This window comes from Lates calcarifer, linkage group LG19 (genome assembly GCF_001640805.2).
Source record: "Lates calcarifer isolate ASB-BC8 linkage group LG19, TLL_Latcal_v3, whole genome shotgun sequence".
Taxonomy (NCBI): domain Eukaryota; kingdom Metazoa; phylum Chordata; class Actinopteri; family Centropomidae; genus Lates; species Lates calcarifer.
In genome coordinates, this window is record NC_066851.1 from 11,180,930 (window position 1) to 11,187,258 (window position 6,329).

The window sequence follows — 6,329 nt, forward strand, 5'->3', positions numbered from 1 at the left end:
GTGTGGTGTTGAGGAAGACGCGGGTGTATTACACAGTGTGGGCGTGCTGCGTCACACACACCACGCGCCTGCGTTGTGGCTTCGCTCAGAGGTGTAATGCCTGATTAGGGGATTACAGGAAAGTGCTTCTTTGCAGTTCTGTGAGAAACAATTATTAACATGTTGGTGTCTCTAATCCTGGATAAACACAGCTTTTCAAGAACAACAGCGAGTCTTTCTTCCCCCCTTTTTTTAAAAAATCCGTGTTTAAACCCCGTAGTCACTTGAACTCCAAAGCCTAACTAATACCAGCAGAGGAGACAGGCCAGTCGTGTGGAACACTGTCATTACAGAGGTTGTGCACTTGGTGGAAGACATTGCTGGCCAGCAGGCCTTCACATCAGAGGGGAAATCCAAATTTAGCTTGGGGAGAGAACATCATTGTGTTGAGCACTGCTTGTTGAAAGGGCATTAGACTGAAACATGTTCACAGCCTGTAATCTTTTATTTGTTTGTACACTTGTCTCATGTAATCTGCTTTCTAGTAATACAGAGACAATTTCCTAAGTCATGCTGGGAACGAATGGATAATAGATCCAGGTGGGGTACTATCACAAAGACTTACGACAGGTTGACACTGCATACTGCTGAATTTTATCGTGTAGACATTTTTGTTCATTGTTTAAGGTGTGGGATTGAAAGCATGGAAATGTAAACTTGTCCCTTGCTTGGTTGCTTTAAGTGCTTTTTTACATACAAGAAGTAGCGTAGCTTCTGTGAACTAATAGTAGTGCTTTTAAATTCTTTTCACTTTTTTACTGAATTAATAGTAATAGTAGAGCTAAGCTAAAATAGAATCAAGCAACAACAGGTTAACATAGTAAATGTTTTACCTCCTATTGACAGTAAAATCCCAGTTTATGTGCCTATAACAGCAAGTGAAGGGTCACTGAACAAGAGAAATTACTGTAGTGATTCATGAACCACATGTGAGACTATTTAGTGCCAGCTGTGTGCAATGAAAGTCAAGCAGGAAGCAATCAACACACTGCTGATGCCTGAACCACCAATCTACCCGCACACACACATACCTGCACACACCTACACACACTTTATCATTTCAGTGTTGCCTGTGGCTCTGAAATACAGCACATCAAAACAACCTGCAAGTTTCATTTCCGATACCCTTGAACCTGCTGACTGGCCATATTGTCCACTAGCTGACACTTTGAAGAGTACCTCATCTCAGTCGTCTCTCCTGCCGCCACTCTGTATAGACCTGAGAAGAGATGATAGAGGATTCACTAACATGGCATGTTACGTGTCTCATTTAGTTAACCAATTCATATCAATATTAATATAAGAAATACCAATTTAATCAACAGGGGATGGATATTCTTCAAATACAAAATTTAAAGGTTTTTTTCCTAATACATAAAGATGGGTACATCTCTTATAGAATATATTATGATCATGTCAGTGCAGTTTTATTGACTTCTGAGTAAGTGGAGAAGCCTACCAGTGAGCATCACCCTGATTCCAGTCCACTAGCTTCAACAGAAGAAGGGGGCAGGGTGAGTGCAGTCCTAAAGGTGCTGGTGCGCGATGTTGAGGATGTGTTGTGCCCATCTGGCAGGGCAGGGTTTAACCCTAATCCCAGAGCCCCTCGGCAGGGGAGCCCCAGACTGTTGATCACCGCCCCCCTGCTGGCTCCTCCAAACTCCTGACCTCCTCAGCACACAAACACACAGACCCCTGCCACAAGAAAACACAACATCTGCACATAAACCGCAGAGTGGTATGCAAATTCAGTGTATGAAACCTTCATATTCCACAAACCTTTGTCAATATCGGAATGAAGAGTTTTTATGTGCAGAAGAGTCACACAGGCTTAGTTAGCTCCAGTGCACAAATACAAACAGACTATGAAAGACAAGAAGGAAGAATGACCCCAAACAACAGGAAAACACGAAACATATCCACACGCATGCAGAGGGCGCAGAGACTTGTTTTTGTGAGGCAATATGGAATAACACATTTATCACACACACAAGTAGAGACCGAGTAAATATACACACACATAATTACAAAAACATAGACAGATAGGCAAACACACAAAGACACCCAGAAGCAGTCACCCAGCCATACACACCACACACCTAACCACCGATAATCCCCTAGACACAGGAACACACACACTCACACACACACACACACACTCACAGAGCATCATTATGTTTATCACTGTGAACCAGCCCACCGACACCCATCACTCTAATTCCATTTGTCTGTTTAGATTCGTTTTGCTTTAATCCTCCCTTGTTTGTGCACATCTGCAAGCACTGCAATAGTACAGACGCAGCGAGATGAGAGGGAGAGGGAGAGAGAGACAGACAGAAAGAGACAGAGAGTGAAAGACAGAGAGGGAAAAAGAGAGAGAGAAAGGGAGAGAGGGAGCTCACAGGGAGCACTCTCCCTCCTGACATCCCGGTCCCTGTAGCTCCAGCAGAAGGGGCAGACAGGCGTATCTCCTTGCCCAGGGAGAAGCTCCCTGTCCCAGCCACAGAGCCGCCGCCAGGCCCGCAGGCCCCTGTAATCACTGCAAACAGTCAAACATCCAGTCACACAGGCTCTTACACCAACACAACATTACAGGCTTTTTACACAGTATTACACCACATCTTATTATCCCATTCAAGTCCCTCTATTAGCTCAATTGGATGGTGGGATTTTCATTTGTAAATTGGGGGATTTTAGATTAGCTTGTCTGTCAGCGATGAAATGCCCCCTGAGACTGTGAATTATGTGACCAATCACATATGAATCAATGCTTACACATGCTGTACTGCATGAATGGATGGTGTCAGGAAGAAGAAACGAAACAACTTTAACCTAGATTACATACTGTATATATACTGGATCAAAGATTTTATCAATGTAGGCATCACAGCTGTATGGCTGCATGGTCACAGATAAGATGCACCAGTCTTGAACTGTGTTCAGAATGCTAAATAAAAGCATGTGAATTAGCCCTAATGAGTCAAAAAAAACATGAATGACACCATTTCCTTATAGCTGACACTAAGCGTTGTTAGCTTTTATACAGCATATAATATTCAGGTCTAATAGAGAATTATTAAAGAGATAAATATTAGCTGCTATACACACCTAGCAGCAACATTATGCAGAACTGAAGCCGGTTGGTTGAAAGGAGGCGAATGAATTACCCCTCTTCCTCCCCAGGCCTTCCATTCAGACACGGAGTGAGAGAGAGAGGGAGGAGAGAGAGGAAAAAAGGCACCCCAAGCTAGTCGACAGACCCGGCAAATTATGAAAATGCCTCTCTGTGTCCTAAATGGAGGCCGAGCTCTTTAATGTGGCACAAAATTAGAACCTGGGGGAGGAAGTGTGGCCCGCTTGATTGGCGAAACCCCTCCTGGCCCACTACCCTCCTTCCACCCCACCCCACCCTCTCAAAGCATACAGAGATATTTATCCTGTGCCTGGTGGCACTCTCTTGTATTGGGGAAACTGAAGGACCCCAGAGAGAGCCCAGGGGCGTCCATAAAGGTGCCTAATTTGTCAGTTTACTCCTCAATTATTTAAATAGATCTAAGAAGGGAGCGGAGAATGGGGCTTTTTCTGCCTCTTCGTAGTCAAAGCAGAGAGAGACCTTTCTCCACGGTAGCCATTTTCAATTACGCTCTGCACTGCTGTCTTTGATATACAGAAGTGCCATAGTGGAGAGGGGCTGTATCAAATAAACAAATGTGTGTACACAAGATAACAACGGGAACTTGGGGATAATATTCAGTTTGCTCTGAAGAACTCAAAGTTATTTCACATTTACAAATTCACAGATTAAAACTAACTTTTGAAATATGTGCACACACAAAGCACGCAGACACAGGATGAAGCATTTTCATATATGGATGTTACACATGTGCACACACACATAAACATGAATTTACATGTTTATCAGTGAGGATTAAGGTGAGGTTTGGATACAGAATAAGGACCTATTGTTACTCATCCCTCTGCTCTTCCATCCATCCACACTATCAGGTTACAACAGCCCCCCACCCCCCACCCCCCCAATTTCCCATCAGTGCCCCACACCCAGAGAGAGTACCAGCTCCCACTGCCTGGCAATGCCAGCTCTCAACCAGAGAGACCACTGGAGGTATGTGGGGCCTGGGGCCAGAGATTACTAAGTGGTTGAAGATTGATCCTGGAAATGGAGATGTCGCATTCCCCAACTCCCTGACCTCTAATCCCTCACATATCTGCCTCTATTGTTTGGTTTGTTTTACAGGGGTGAGGCCAGGCAGGCGGAGGAGGATGAGGATGCTGTGAGGGTGAAGGAGGTCCACACAGGATCCAAAGGTGACCTTATCTTTCACAGGCATCTGGTGGAAGCAGGTAAAGAGCCCTCTCTACGTCTGAATGCTTTGCTGCAGACCCCAACGGAAATGAATGCTCAGCTGTGCAACATCACTTTCAATAAGCTTTATATCAGCAGTGATGCCAGCGCTGGGTCCAGTGGCAAGACAATAGTCTTGGTGCGCCTACACAAAGACGTGAGCTCCAAGACAATGGTATAGTCTGTTAAATACAGGGAAGACAAACAGTGAAAACATGCCGTCTATTTTGACACAAGAGAGGCAAAGCATCCCAAATACAAACATGAACATAATGAAGGTCACTACAAACACCTGTACAAATAAAGTCAGTCAACCAGTGTAAACATACTGTACCTGCTGTGGAGACATACAAACAGCGGCTACACTACACTAAGAAACATACATCAAGAGTGATAGCAAACAAAAACTTAAGACAAGTCAGTCATGTCATCATGTCAACACAGACTGTGCTAACGGGCCTAATCCTACCCAATACACATTGATGAGTTTATAGGAAAACATTTACTTTAGCCAAAATAACAATAGTTTCAAATATGCTAAGAGATTGTTACAGTTGAGGTTGCACTCTTAATTAAGAGGTTACAGCCAATCAGCTGACGAGAGTTGCCGTTTAAGATAAATCTGCAACTTTGTGTGCTAGAATAACAACAACAATTCAAAGCTAAAAATATGTGTGGAGTTTGGCAGAAGGTTGCCATACCTTCTGCAAACTCCACACATATTTTGTTACACAAAGATGGGTGGCACCTCGTAAACATCCTTGAAACAGGTTTCTCATGCTTAGGAAAGGGATCTGCGGGCAAAGTTTTTCAGAGTGTAAGATTCTGCAAAATCTGTGGCCAGCTCAGTATATCATGCCTCTCACACCCTCTATTCTCTTCCCAAACACTAACCAACACACCCCAGCCCTCCGCCTCTCTCCACTCCAAGCTTCCATCCAGCCAGAGAGAGGAGAGGAGATAGGCCCAGTTGCTAAAGCTGTCTTTTCAGCCCCTGCTCCCGCTCGGTCTATCTGAGATACACAGCAAGCGGAGGTGTCGCTTTTCCACTGGCATTTCGGACAGTATCTACTTATAGACGGGAGAAAAAGAGAAAAGAAAAACAGAAGGGGTATTATCAGGGAGGGATGAGAGCAGCAAAGGCATTTTGTCTTTTTATTCCCCTCCTAAGCCCTGGGCTTTGCTCCCAATCCGATTGGTCGATACGGCCAGGGATGTAAATGAAATGCAAAGAGGAATAAGGCTGGCTTCCCATCTCTAGTGTGTGCCCCCCTAAGTCTCCCGCCCCTCTTTCTCTGCCTCACTCTGTCTTGCTCTCTGGGCTGTTTATGGTGTTGTGTTTCTGTCTCCCCATTCACAGACTTGCTGCTCTCCCTGTTTCCGTCTCACTCTCCTCACTCTGCCTCGTCCTCCTTCCCCCCCTTCGCTTGCTCCTCTCTCCTCGCTGCATCCCTCCCCTCTCCCTGGCTGGGCTCACAGCTCTTATCTCCTCAGACGCCCCACATTCCAGCGTTGCCGTGGCTCCCTGCCTGCATCCCTGGTCACGGCGATTCCATGGGTTCCCACAATCCTCGGCAGCTTGCTGATTTAGGGTGGGCAACTGACTCTCAGAGACAGGGGAGAGGAGAGAAACAGAGGGGTTAGGAAAAGACAGGGTGAGAGGGGATGAGAGGCAGAGAGGGTGGGAGACAAGACAGGGATGACAAAGGGGAGGACAGGAAGAAAGTTAAGTAAAAATAACATGAGGGAATGAGACAACAGGCAGCAAATGACTGTGATGTAAACATGAAAACACATGAATATGTAAGTGAAGTAAAAACATGGTTTAATCCTAAATTTTTAATTGTTTTTTTAAAGTCAAAACAACAAATATGATCAATAATTGTTACCCAAAAGGCCTAGTCTATTGTGGAAAAAAAGGGTCCAA

General features: G+C 44.9%; 1 long non-coding RNA gene across 1 annotated transcript; it reads right to left on the reverse strand.

The window, feature by feature from the left end:
- Positions 1 to 465: 465 nt before the first annotated feature.
- LOC108892599 (uncharacterized) lies at positions 466 to 4,076 on the reverse strand. Its single transcript, XR_001962491.1, has 2 exons — positions 1,499 to 4,076; positions 466 to 1,258 (listed from the first exon to the last, which is right to left on the reverse strand). It is a non-coding gene; the product is annotated as an uncharacterized LOC108892599 (long non-coding RNA).
- Between the last annotated feature and the right edge of the window lie 2,253 nt (positions 4,077 to 6,329).